The sequence below is a fragment of the Marmota marmota genome, unplaced genomic scaffold (genome assembly GCF_001458135.2).
Source record: "Marmota marmota marmota unplaced genomic scaffold, marMar, whole genome shotgun sequence".
In the NCBI taxonomy this organism is placed as follows: domain Eukaryota; kingdom Metazoa; phylum Chordata; class Mammalia; order Rodentia; family Sciuridae; genus Marmota; species Marmota marmota.
The window spans coordinates 114485-127303 of record NW_026005626.1 but is presented as its reverse complement, the minus strand read 5'-3'; the positions used below and the strand labels follow the sequence as shown (position 1 = coordinate 127303).

The 12819-nt window shown below is 35.3% G+C and overlaps 1 pseudogene; it reads left to right on the top strand.

The window, feature by feature from the left end:
* Positions 1–5149, top strand: part of LOC107160770 — a 9426-nt pseudogene extending 4277 nt beyond the window's left edge.
* The last annotated feature ends 7670 nt before the right edge of the window (positions 5150–12819 follow it).

The following is a 12819-nucleotide window of genomic DNA, read 5'->3' as shown; positions in this document are numbered from 1 at the left end:
TCAAGTTATTTCAGGAAATAGAAAAAGAGGGAGCTCTTCCAAATTCATTCTATGTGGCCAACATTATCCTGATTCCAAAACCAGAAAAAAACACTTCAAAGAAAGAAAACTACAGACCAATATCTCTAATGAACCTAGATGCAAAACTCCTATATAACATTCTGGCGAATCGGATACAAAAGCATACCCAAAAAATCGTGCACCATGATCAAGTAGGATTCACACCTGGGATGCAAGACTGGTTCAATATACAGAAATCAATAAATATTATTCACCACATCAATAGACTTAAAGATAAGAACCATATGATCATCTCGATAGATGCAGAAAAAACATTCGACAAAGTACAGCATCCTTTTATATTCAAAACAATAGAAAAACTAGGGATAACAGGAACTTACATCAACATTGTAAAAGCTATCTATGCTGAGCCTCAGGCTAGCATCATTCTGAATGGAGAAAAATTGAAGGCATTCCCTCTAAAATCTGAAACAAGACAGGGATGCTCTCTCTCACAAATTTTATTATATATTGTTCTCAAAGTACTGGCCAGAGCAATTAGACAGATGAAAGAAATTAAAGGCATCAAAATAGGAAAAGAAGAACTTAAATTATCACTATCTGCAATTGACATGATCGTATACCTAGAAGACCCAAAAGGTTGTACAAAGAAATTACTAGAGCTAACAAATGAATTCAGCAAAGTGGCAGGATATAAAATCAACACACATAAATCAAAGTCATTCCTGTACATCAGCAACAAATCTTCTGAAATGGAAATGTGGACAACCACCCCTTTCACAATATCCTTAAAAAAATAAAATATTGGGAATCACCCTAACAAAAGAGGTGAAAGATTTATGCAATGAAAACTACAGAACCCTGAAGAGAGAGATAGAAGAACATCTTAGAAGATGGAAAAATATACCCTGTTCTTGGATAGGCAGAAGTAACATCATCAAAATGGCGATATTACCAAAAGTTGTCAAAAGGTTTAATGCAATGTCAATCAAAATCCAAAAGGCATTTCTTGTAGAGATAGATAAAGCAATCATGAAATTCATATGGAAAAATAAAGACCCAGAATAGCAAAAACAATTCTAAGCAGGAATAGTGAAACAGGTGGTATAGTGATACAAGACTTCAACCAATACTACAGAGCAATAGTAACCAAAACAGCAGGGTACTGGTACCAAAACAGGAGGGTGGACCAATGGTACAGAATAGAGGACACAGAGACCAATCCACAAAATTAAAACTATCTTTTATTTGACAAAGGTACTAAAAGCATGCAATGGAGAAAGGATAGCATCTTCAACAAATGGTGCTGGGAAAACTGGAAATCCATATGCAAAAAAACGAATCTGAATTCTGTTCTCTTGCCATGCACAAAGTTAACTCAAAATGGATCAAGGATCTTGATATCAAAACAGAGACTCTGTGTCTGATAGAAGGAAAAGTTGGCTCTAATCTACGTATTGTTTAGTCGGGCTCCAAATTCCTTAATGGGACAACCATAGCACAAGAGTTAAAAACAAGAATCAACAAATGGGACTTTCTCAAACTAAAAAGTTTTTTTCTCAGCAAGAGAAACAATAAGAGAAGTAAATAGGGAGCCTACATCCAGGGAACAAATTTTTACTCCTCACACTTCAGATAGAGCCCTAATATCCAGAGTATACAAAGAACTCAAAAAAATTAAACAATAAGGAAACAAATAACCCAATCAACAAATGGTCCAAGGACCTGAACAGAGACTTCTCAGAGGAGGACATACAGTCAATCAAGAAGTACATGAGAAAATGCTCACCATCTCTAGCTGTCAGAGAAATGCAAATCAAAACCACCCTAAAATACCATCTCACTCCAGTGAGAATGGCAGCCATTATGAAGTCAAACAACAAGTGCTGGCGAGGATGTGGGGGAAAGGGTATTCTTGTACATTGCTGGTGGGACTGCAAACTGGTGCAGCCAATTTGGAAAGCAGTATGGAGATTCCTTGGAAAGCTGGGAATGGAACCACCATTTGACCCAGCTATTCCCCTTCTTGGACTATTCCCCTAAGACATTAAAAGAGCATATTATAGGGATACAGCTACATCGATGTTCATAGCAGCACAATTCACAATAACTAGACTATGGAACCAATGTAGTTGCCCTTCAATAGATTAATGGGAAAAAATGTGACATTTATACACAATGGAGTTTTACTCAGCACTAAAAAATGACAAAATCATGGCATTTGCAGGGAAATGGATGGCCCTAGAGCAGATTATGCTAAGTTAAGCTAGCCAATCCCTAAAAAACAAATGTCAAATGTCTCCTTTGATATAAGGAGGGCAACTAAGTACAGAGCAGGGAGGAAGAGCATGAGAAGAAGATTACCATTAAACAGGGGCGAGAGGTGGGAGGGAAAAGGAGAGAGAAGGGAAATTGCATGGAAAAGAAAGGAAACCGTCATCTTTATACAAAATTACATATAAGAGGAAGTGAGGGAAAGGAGAAAAAATCAAGAGAGAGAAACGAATAACAGTAGATGGGGTAGAGAGAAGATGGGAAGGGAAGGGGGTAGTAGAGGATAGGAAAGGCAGCAGAATACAACAGACACTAGTATGGGATCATGTAAAAACGTGGATGTGTAATCGATGTGATTCTGCCACCTGTTTATGGGGTACAAATAGGAGTTCATAAACTACTTGAATCAAATGTATGAAATATGATATGTCAAGTTTTGAACAACTAATAATAATAATAATAATAAAATAAATAAAAAATAGAGCTTTGACCTAAATGCAAGATGTAACATTATAAAATACCACCAGAAGAAAGCATAGTGAAACATGTCAAGGTACTGGGATAGATAATAATAATTATTATTATTATTTTATTTTTGGTAGCCCTCAAAGTACAGGAAACAAAAGCAAAAACAGTCAAGTGGTTTGTGTTTCCCTGATTGCTAATGAGGTTGAACATTGTTTCATATATTTTTTGACCATTCTCATTTGCTCTTTTTGAGAAATATTTGTTCACATCTTTTGCTCATCTCTTAATTGGATTATTATTATTATTTTTTGCATTGCTTTAGTTTTTTGAATTCTTTATTTATTCTAGAAAAAAAATCCTCTGTAAGAAGAGTGGCTGGCAAAGATCTCTCATTTGGTAGTTTCTCTTTTCACACTTGTTTCTTTTGTAGTGAAGAAGCTTTTTAATTTTATCCCATCCCATTTGCTAATTTTCAATTTCATTTCTTGCACTTTGGTGGTCTGGTTAAGGAAGTCAGTACCTGTGTCAACATATTGGAGTGTTGACTCTATGTTTTCATCTAGCAATTGCAAAACTTTTGGTGAAATTCCTAGGTGTTGTTGATCCATTTTGAGTTGATTTTTGTGCAGGGTGAGAAATAGAGATCTAGTTTTATTCTTCTCTGTGTAGGTATGATATCTAGTTTTCTCAGCACCATTGTTAAAAAGAGTAATTTTTCTCCAGTGTTTTCAGCAACTTTGTAAAGGATCAGATGGCTGTATCTTTGTAAATTTGTCTCTGTGTGTTCTATTCTGTTCCTTTGGTTTTCACGTCTGTGCACATGCCAATAGTAAGTAGTTTTTGTTACTATCGCACTGTAGTATGTTTTGAAGTTTAGTAGTATGATGCCTCCAGAATCACTGTTATTGATTGAGATTACTTTGGATATCCTGGTCATTTCTTTTTTTATTTGAATTATAGAGGTTTTCTCTTTTTTTTTAAATTCTATGAAAAATGTCATTGGCACTCTAGTTGGCATTGAATTAAACCTGTAAATTGTTTTTGGTAATTTGGCCATTTGGACATTGTTAATTCCACCTATCCAAAAACATGGTAGGTCTTTCCAAATTCCAACAGCATCTTCAATTTCTTTTCTCAGTGTTATATAGTTGTGATAGTAGTGGTCTTTCACTTAATTTTTTCTTCAGTGTTTTTCGAGACTATCATGAATAGAATTATTTTTCTAATTTCTTTCTCAGGAGATTCATTATTGGAGTATAGGAAAGGTAGTGATTTATAAATGCTGATCTTGTATCTTACTACTTTGCTGAATTTCTTTTTTAGCACTAGAAGTCTTCTGGTGGAAATTTTGAGTCTTACAGGTATAGGATCTTATCTGCAAACAGGTCATATGACTACTTCTTTTCAATTTGTGTTCTTTTATTCATTTATTTTTTCCTATTTGTATTGGCTAGATTTTCAAGAACTATATTAAATATAGTTTATAATGAGAGTGAACATCCTTATATTGTTCTTGATATTAAAATAATATTTTTTAGCTTTTCTTCATTCAGTATGATGTTGACTTTGGGTTTATCACAGATAGTCTTTATGATATTGATGTAAGTATCTTTTGTACCTAGCTTACTTAGTGCTTTTAACATGAATGGGTGCTGGAAGATATAAAAGACTTTTTTTGTATCTATGAAAATAATCATGTGATATTTTCTTGATTTTTTAAGTGATGAATTACATTTTTTGATTTGTGATTGTTGAAATAAACTTTCATAGCTGGAATGAAAAGAAAGCACAATGAACTCCAACAAGAAATGGTGAATAATGTACAAAAGAAATTGATGAAATTGGAAAATGGCACAGAAGGAAAAGTGGACAAAGCCTGTTCAATGGGCATTTTCATATACATCAAAAAGTAAGCATCATGAAGAGTTACAGTTATTGGGAAGCATCCTGGATGTTCAAAAGGAGAAAATGGAGCAGTTGTTGAATGGATATGATGGTGGCGTTACTAAGTGGATGACGGGTTGGCTTGAAGGAGGATAAAAATATGTCCGCAACACTTCTTTGAGACCAAATGAGCAATCTCTGCTTAATAGTTCTCTTCCAGAACTTTTTGTTAAGTTTCTGGAAACAGAATCTCCTTCATGTGTTCCACCACCAAAACTTTCTGCTCAGATGCAGCAGAATTAAGAGCTGGTAAAAGAGTGGCTGTTAATCTATTCTTGGCACCACATTCTGCGCCTGTGCCACTGATTAGCCTAGCTGGACTTGGACCTGGTGGGCCTGGAAATTTCCATTTGAATCCAGTCTCAGACTTCAAGCCCACCTTTACAGCATTGCCAGTGTCCCCTGACAACTGTGCAAGTGTTGTACCAAAGGACTTTTTTTTGTATTTTATTTATTTATTTATTTATTTATTTGTCTGTCTGTCTGTCTGTCTGTTTGTTTATTTATTTATTTATTTTTATTAGTTATTCAAAACATTACAAAGTTCTTGACATATCATTTTCATACATTTGATTCAAGCTGATTATGAACTCCCATTTTTACCCTATATACATATTGCAGATTCACATCTGTTACACATCCACTTTTTTACCAACTGCCATACTAGTGGATGTTGTATTCTGCTGCCTTTCCTATCCTCTACTATCCCCCTCCCCTCTCCTCCCCTCCCATCTTCTCTCCCTACCCCATCTACTGTAATTCATTTCCCTCTCTTATTTTTTCCCCTTTCCCCTCACTTCCTCTTATATGTAATTTTGTATAACAATGAGGGTCTCCTTCCTTTACTATGCACTTTGCCTTCTCTCTCTCTTTCCCTCGCCCCTCTCATCCCTGATTAGTGGTGATCTTCTTATGCTCTTCCTCTCTATTCTGTTCTTAGTTGCTCTCCTTATATCAAAGAAGACATTTGGCCTTTATTTTTTAAGGATTGGCTAGCTTCACTTAGCATAATCTGCTCTAGTGCCATCCATTTCTCTTCAAATGCCATGATTTTGTCATTTTAAGTGCAGAGTAATACTCCATTGTGTATAAATGCCACATTTTTTTCAATCCATTTATCTATTTAAGGGCATCTAGGTTGATTCCACAGTCTAGCTATTGTGAATTGTGCTGCTATAAACACTGTTGTAGCAGTGTCCCTATAGCACACTCTTTTAATGTCTTTAGGGAATAGCCCAAGAAGGGGAATAGCTGGATCAAATGGTGGTTCCATTCCCAGCTTTCCAAGGAATCTCCATACTGCTTTCCAAATTGGCCACACCAATTTGCAGTCCCACCAGCAATGTACAAGTGTACCCTTTTCCCCACATCCTCGCCAGCACTTGATGTTGTTTGACTTCATAATGGCTGCCAATCTCACTGGAGTGAGATGGTATCTTAGGGTGGTTTTGATTTGCATTTCTCTGACTGCTAGAGATGGTGAGCATTTTTTTCATTTTTAAAGCAATAGGTGATTCTCAAGCCAGAGATGATTTAGCAGTTTAAAGAAGCCATAAACTCTTTGAACTATTTACAGAGTGGCACTTTTTGAAAAGAAGATGTGTATTTGCTGAGAAAAAGAAAAAGAAAAGAGTTGGTATATAGAGCTACCAGGTGTTTTGACTCCCCCCCCCTTTTTGTATGTTTTTGTTTGTTTGTTTGTTTGGCTGTAGCACTTATTAAAATTTTATTTGTGTTTGTTTTCTGTAGTTTTTTTAATAAAAAATATATCTCAGAATTTGGGATATATGCAACAAATATGATGTAGCAAATTTTTGAAATCTTTATTTTATAAAAGAAAGCACAGTGTAACTACTAAAAGAAAATTGCAGTGGGAGGGCTTGAACATGACGTTTAGTGCATAAATTCTAAGATACTTTTAATTCAAATGCTATGACACCTATCCCTTTTACTTATCTTCATTTTATTAAAAAAAGTCACTTGACATTCATTACCTTTTCTAGATGTGAAATATGTCCAGAAGGAAGATGACTTTTGTTAGCAAAACCAAAATTATAATCACATGCATCCATTTTAATTTGTAAGAATGTATCATTAAATGTCTGTACTATTTACATACTTTTCTGGCCCTACAATAATTCTTATAAACACATTTAAAAAATTGATTAAAAAAAAAGCAGAAAGTGGGAAAGATAAACAAACTAATACAGGGTTATGAAAGATAAAAAAGTTAACAAAAAAGTAGTTAAAACCTTTCTTTATTTTTGTAAATTAAGATAAAAGATACACCAAAATTTTCTAGCTTACTTCAGGTGATATCAGAGAACTGACAAAGCAGATTATAGAGCAAAATGCTTCTCTAACACTTGTAATTACTAAAACAATTGAGAATATTTTATTAAAATTAATTAAAATTTAATATACATCAAATTATTTAAAATAAATCAAATTATAATTTAATATGAATTAATTTAAATAATTTTATTAATAAGTTTACTGATTACTTTAAATTTTATTAATTAATTTTATCTGTAAATTTAATAAATTAATTTATATTACATTTTGATTTATATTTAAAATTTTATTGGAATTTTTTAAAAAAAATTACTAAAGTTAATTGAAATCAAATTATTTAATATTATATTGTTTAATATGAATTTTAATAAAAGTTCAATTATTTTCGGTAAAATATTCTAAATGGTTTTAAAAATTGAAGGTGTCAGAGAAGCATTTTCTATGAAATCTACTTTTTTCTCTGATTTCTCCTAACTTTAGCTGGAAACTTTTGATTTATCTTTTATCTTAATTTACCAAAATAAAAAGTGAAGACAAAATACATTGTGGCTATATAGATCAGATTTTTTCTTTCAATTTTAAATGTTTTCTCAGTTTTAGCTTCTTTCTTTATTTGAATTTCAAGCTTTTTTAGGATCAGAACATGTGATTTATCTTTTAAACCTTTAGCAATTTACAAATAGGAAAGGAAGTACCACTCATGGCTTTTTTATGTAGTGCACAAAGAAGACCTGAAACAAATATGAATCATCTCAGAATAATTTGTATCAAAAGCTGAGAAGAAGATTCCCAACACCAGTGCCCTTCAACTCTGAGTCTGTGGCTCTAGGAATTTTATCATGCATATAGTTTGATGTAACAACCACCACGACAAGCACCAGACATACTTGCATCCTAAGAATTAGTGAAATCTCCTCCTTGCACCAGCACCAGCTGTTTAGAACTTAAGAATTTTTTACCAGCCAATTATTAATAAAATTCTGATTTAAAGCTTAAATGTATGAAAATGTTTATATTTATACTTTGAAGTTGTTCATTGAAGAGCTTTTTCTTGCAGAATTTATCAATGTAGCTACGCCTTAGAAGGAGAAACATTTGTATAGCAAGAAAACGTGAAAACAAGACTAGTTCAAAAGTGTAAAGAGCTCTGGTTCCAACTAGAGTAAAATTTTATTGTCAATTTTGCTGTGATTACTGTGTATTTCTAATGTATTTGGGAGACTCGAATTTTTGATTATCGTTTGATGGTTAAAACTTGTGTTTCCAAAAAATTAACCGGCCACACTCCTTCATAGAGTGTCACCTTTCTTCTTAGCTAACTTATTTAAATTGCTATTCTTCCATGCACCATAAAGAATTCCCCATAATAGTTCATATGAGAAATGTTCAACTGCTTCCCGAACTCTTCCCAGTTGGCATCATAAATGCTCCTCTACTTAAGCCCACTGTAAATGAAAACATCTCAAATTGAAAATGCACACACCACACCACATGCCTAGAAGCCTGATGCTCTGCAGTGTGCTGCTTCCTTCCCCTGATGATCCTGTCACTGATCATGAGCTGCCACCCAATGCTGCTGCCCCCATCAAGAGGGTGTTGTGCTGTATATTGCTCGCCTAGGACAAAGAAAATTCCAAAATCTAATGTACGAATTCTACTTGAAATGTCCTGCATTTGAACTAGTAAGACATTAAAAAATATTATTTTAAATAAAAGCATATTTAGCTATGCTTAAAATTAGAGCCTTTATCTATTTTTCCATTTTATTTTGCTATCTCCTATAAGGTTAAAAGAGTTACCCCTATTACTTTCACATACATAAGAAATTCAGAGATTTACAACTCTGTGTATGTGGGTCACTGTGATTTCATCATGCATATATGTTGAAGTGGCAACCACCACCAAAGCGCAAGACACACATGCATCCTAAGAATCACTAAAATCACTTCATTGCACCAGCTCCAGCTGTTTGCAACATAAGAATAAGAGTATTTCTTTAATTTTCATAAAGTATCCTGACTAAAGTTTAATTGTGTGAGGATATTCACATTTATACTTTCAATATACTTTGTATATTGAAGAGCTTTTTCTTGCAGATTTGTTTTTCAAAATATATGCCTTAGAAATGAAAACCTTTTTTCTTTTTATGCTATGCCATATTTCTTGACTGTTATGCTCATGGCTTCATACTATTTACACTATGTGATCTGTATTCTTTTCAAAATTATATATGTCTTCATATCTGAGGTCCGTTATATCTGAGGTCATACCTTCAGTGTCTGAGGTTCTGTATTCCAAGAGGTCTAATCTGCTGATGATTCTTTCAATTGAACTTTTAAAATTTGGATTATTTTTCTTTCATTTCAAGGATTTCTTTCTTTTCTTTCTTTCTTTCTTTTTTTTTTCTTTTTTCTTTTTTTGAATCTCTATCTCCCTACCAAAGTAATGTTATACTTCCAATATTTGTTCTGTTTATGCAACTATTTTTAAAAATGATCTTTTGCTACCAGTATTTGGTCTTTTATATTATACTTTAATTTGCAGAATATTTAAATTATGTACATCCTGAACTCTTTCTGTCATATCTTCTGTTTTGCTGGTCATGGATTCTAAAAATGTTGTATCTTGATTTGTTTTGGGCCCTTTCCTCCCTTATCTTTTCATATTGCTTGCGTGTCTTCCATTCTATCACTGTGGATCCGAGGCATTATTGTTTTTACCCTACAGGCTTATAGTGCTCCTGAAGGGATCACTTTCTTTGAGGTAAAGGACAATGTTATCAGATCCCAATATAAACCATATGCTCCCTAAAAACCAATGTTTGCTAATAAGATATTTACATTTGGTCACAATGTACAGATATTGTAAATTCAATTATTATCTACAATATAGCCAGTAGGTTTGTAAAAGGGTTTACAGTTACAGAGGAGCAGATAAAGAGTAAGATGATATGCTGAGGAGGTAGGAGGTGACGATTTAGAGTTGTTATGTCTTAGGAAGTGTAAAAGAGAAATATAAAAAGGAAGATTAGTAGCAGGAGAAAGGAGAGAAAATAAATTTGGGTAGACAAGTAACTGGAAAGACAGGAGAGTACATAAAACAAACACACAAATATATCAAGAAAAATTAAAAAAAAATGTTAAAGTAGCAGAAATTGGTGGGGAAAAAAGAAAAAAAATAATAATAATAAAAAGAGTATACAACTCCACTCTAACATACTATTCAGGAGTCCCCATCCTCAAAGTCCTAATTCATGCAAAGTACTTGGTTTTACATATTTTGGGGATGTGAGGTGAGGAGAGGGAAAAAAAAATCTCGAAGGAAGACAAAGGGCATGTTTTGGTTGGAGATCAGTATCTTTCCTGCTTCCTGTCTCATCCAAAAGGAGAAGTCATCTGTTGTTTGCTGGTATCTCTGCCCTCATGATGGTGAAGGTAACCAGGATGCCACTGTGCCAGGTTAGCAGCAGCTGGGGAGAGGGGGAGTTAGAAACTAGACACCTGGAAGATAGTGATGAAGGCGATCTAAGATGGAGGCTCTTGCTTTCAGAAGTGGGGTGTTGAGTTGGGTGGGGAGAGCCAGGCAATGGTATGGATGATGAATTTAGTGATGAGCTATATGGCTTGCAGTGTGGGCTGACTTGGGGGCCTGTGTGAAATTCCCATGGTCAGGAAGGCTATGCAAATAGGGGGCTGAATCCACTGCTGCTGAGTCCCAAGACAGCAGCGACAAGGGGAGCCCCATTCAGGTTGATGGGGGTCCACATAGGGATCTTGGTCTGAGTTCCTACTCATAGGAAGCAGCTGGGTGTCCTCCATGGGAGCATCAATGCTTTCTGCTTGAATGGAGGCCAAAAGTTCTTCATGGGTGCTGTTGCCACCTCTGATGGTCTTGTTGGGGTACCCAGTAGTCCTGTGTGGTGAGCAGTTGGGGGAGCTACACTTATGCTGAGGCCTTGACCCCTGGTCGAGTGCAGGAGGCAAAAAGATTGCTTGCACAGAAGCAGTATTCTCACTACTTGCATCCCAACTCATAGAGCAATGCAGAATGTGACCGTCCTCTGGCCTGTCATCCTGAATCCATAAATAGAAAATTTATATATCTAGAAAAGGTGAAAAAAAGACTAGTCCAAATATATAAAAAAGTCTGGCTCCAACTAGAGCAAAATTGAATTGTAAATTTTACTGTGATTACCTGTATATTTCTAATGTATTTGGGAGATTGGAAATTTTGATTATGTGTTAATGGATAAAACTTTTTTTTCCAAAAACCTAACAGGTGACACTGTTTCACACAATCAATTTCAAGCAAGGAAATAGAGGATTCCATCAGTAGCCTACAACCAAGAAAAGCCCAGATTTGGAGAGATGCCCAGCTGACTTCTACAAGACATTTAAAGAAGAACTAACATCAATGATTCTAAAAGTATTTCATGAAATATAAAAAGAAGGAATGCTTCCAAGCACATTCTATGAGGCCAATATTACCCTGACTCCAAAACCAGACAAAGACACAGCAAAAAAAAAGAAAAAAAAAAGAAAAAGAAAAAAAAAAAAAAAGAAAACTTCAGACCAATATCACTAATGAATATAGATGCAAGAATTCTCAATAAAATTCTGGCAAATTGAATACAAAAACATAACAAAAAGATAGTGCACCATGATCAAGTAGAATTTATCTCCGGGATGCAAGCAAGATTGGTTCAACATATAGAAATCAATAAATGTAAATCATCACATCAATAGACTTAAAGATAAGAATCATAGGATGTTCTCAATAGACTTAGAAAAGGCATTTGAAAAAATGCACCCCTTCATGGTTGAAAATTCTAGAAAAACTATGGATATCAGGAACATGCCCCAGCATTGTAAAGAGAATCTATGCTAAGCCCCAAGCCAACATCATCCTAAATGGAGAAAAATTGAAAGTGTTCCTTCTAATTACTGGAATAAGTCAGGGATTTCCTCTATCACTACGTTTAATGTAGTTCTTAAAAGTAGCCATAGCAATTAGACAGATGAAAGAAATTTAAAGAGAAATTTAAAGTCTGCAGTCATGATGAGGGGACACCAGTCACATATTAGTATGTGTTCCTTAGAAGGTATAAGGTAAAAATCCAAGAGAAGCCATTTTCAGGAAGAGAGAAAGCTTGGTTCAGTAACAGTATTTGCAAAAGCCTCAGGACAGGGAGATGTTTTATGTGCTCAGGCAGCTCAAGCAGAGCAGGGGGTTGTAAAGCAACCAGGAGCCAGTTTGCGTCCAAAGCTTTCAGATTGCAGACCTTTCTGCAGGGACTCAGCAGCCCGTGTGCAGGGTTTCAGATATGCCTTCTTCTGGCAGCAGCTCTCTGTGTACTACTAGGTCCTTGGGCCTTTTGGAGGAGCTGGGGGCATGGTCTGCACTTGAGGTCCTGCCTTCCACAGCCCAATCCTGGAGACTGCTGAGGGTTGGGAGAGAGGGCTCAGAAGCCTCCCTCCAGTGTACTGCTTCCTGTATTCTGGTAACCTGTAATAGAGGTTACCGGCAGCCATGTAGGAGACTGGTTACACACACTGTTAAAAGAGTGGGCCTGTGTCCTGCCTCTGCCTGGTTGCTGGCATGCAGAATGCCCTCCAGGTGGCAGCAGCAGCCTGCATACCACCAGAGCCAGGCTCCTGGGGCAGATGTGGTGAATGAGGGGCTTGTGAGCATCCATTACCAAAAAAAAAAAAAAAAACCTTACTCTGCAGTATAATGTAACAACAACCAGAGGTAACACTTATTTAGCACATAATGTATGCTAGATACTAGTGAATATCACATGTGCAAATTAATTCA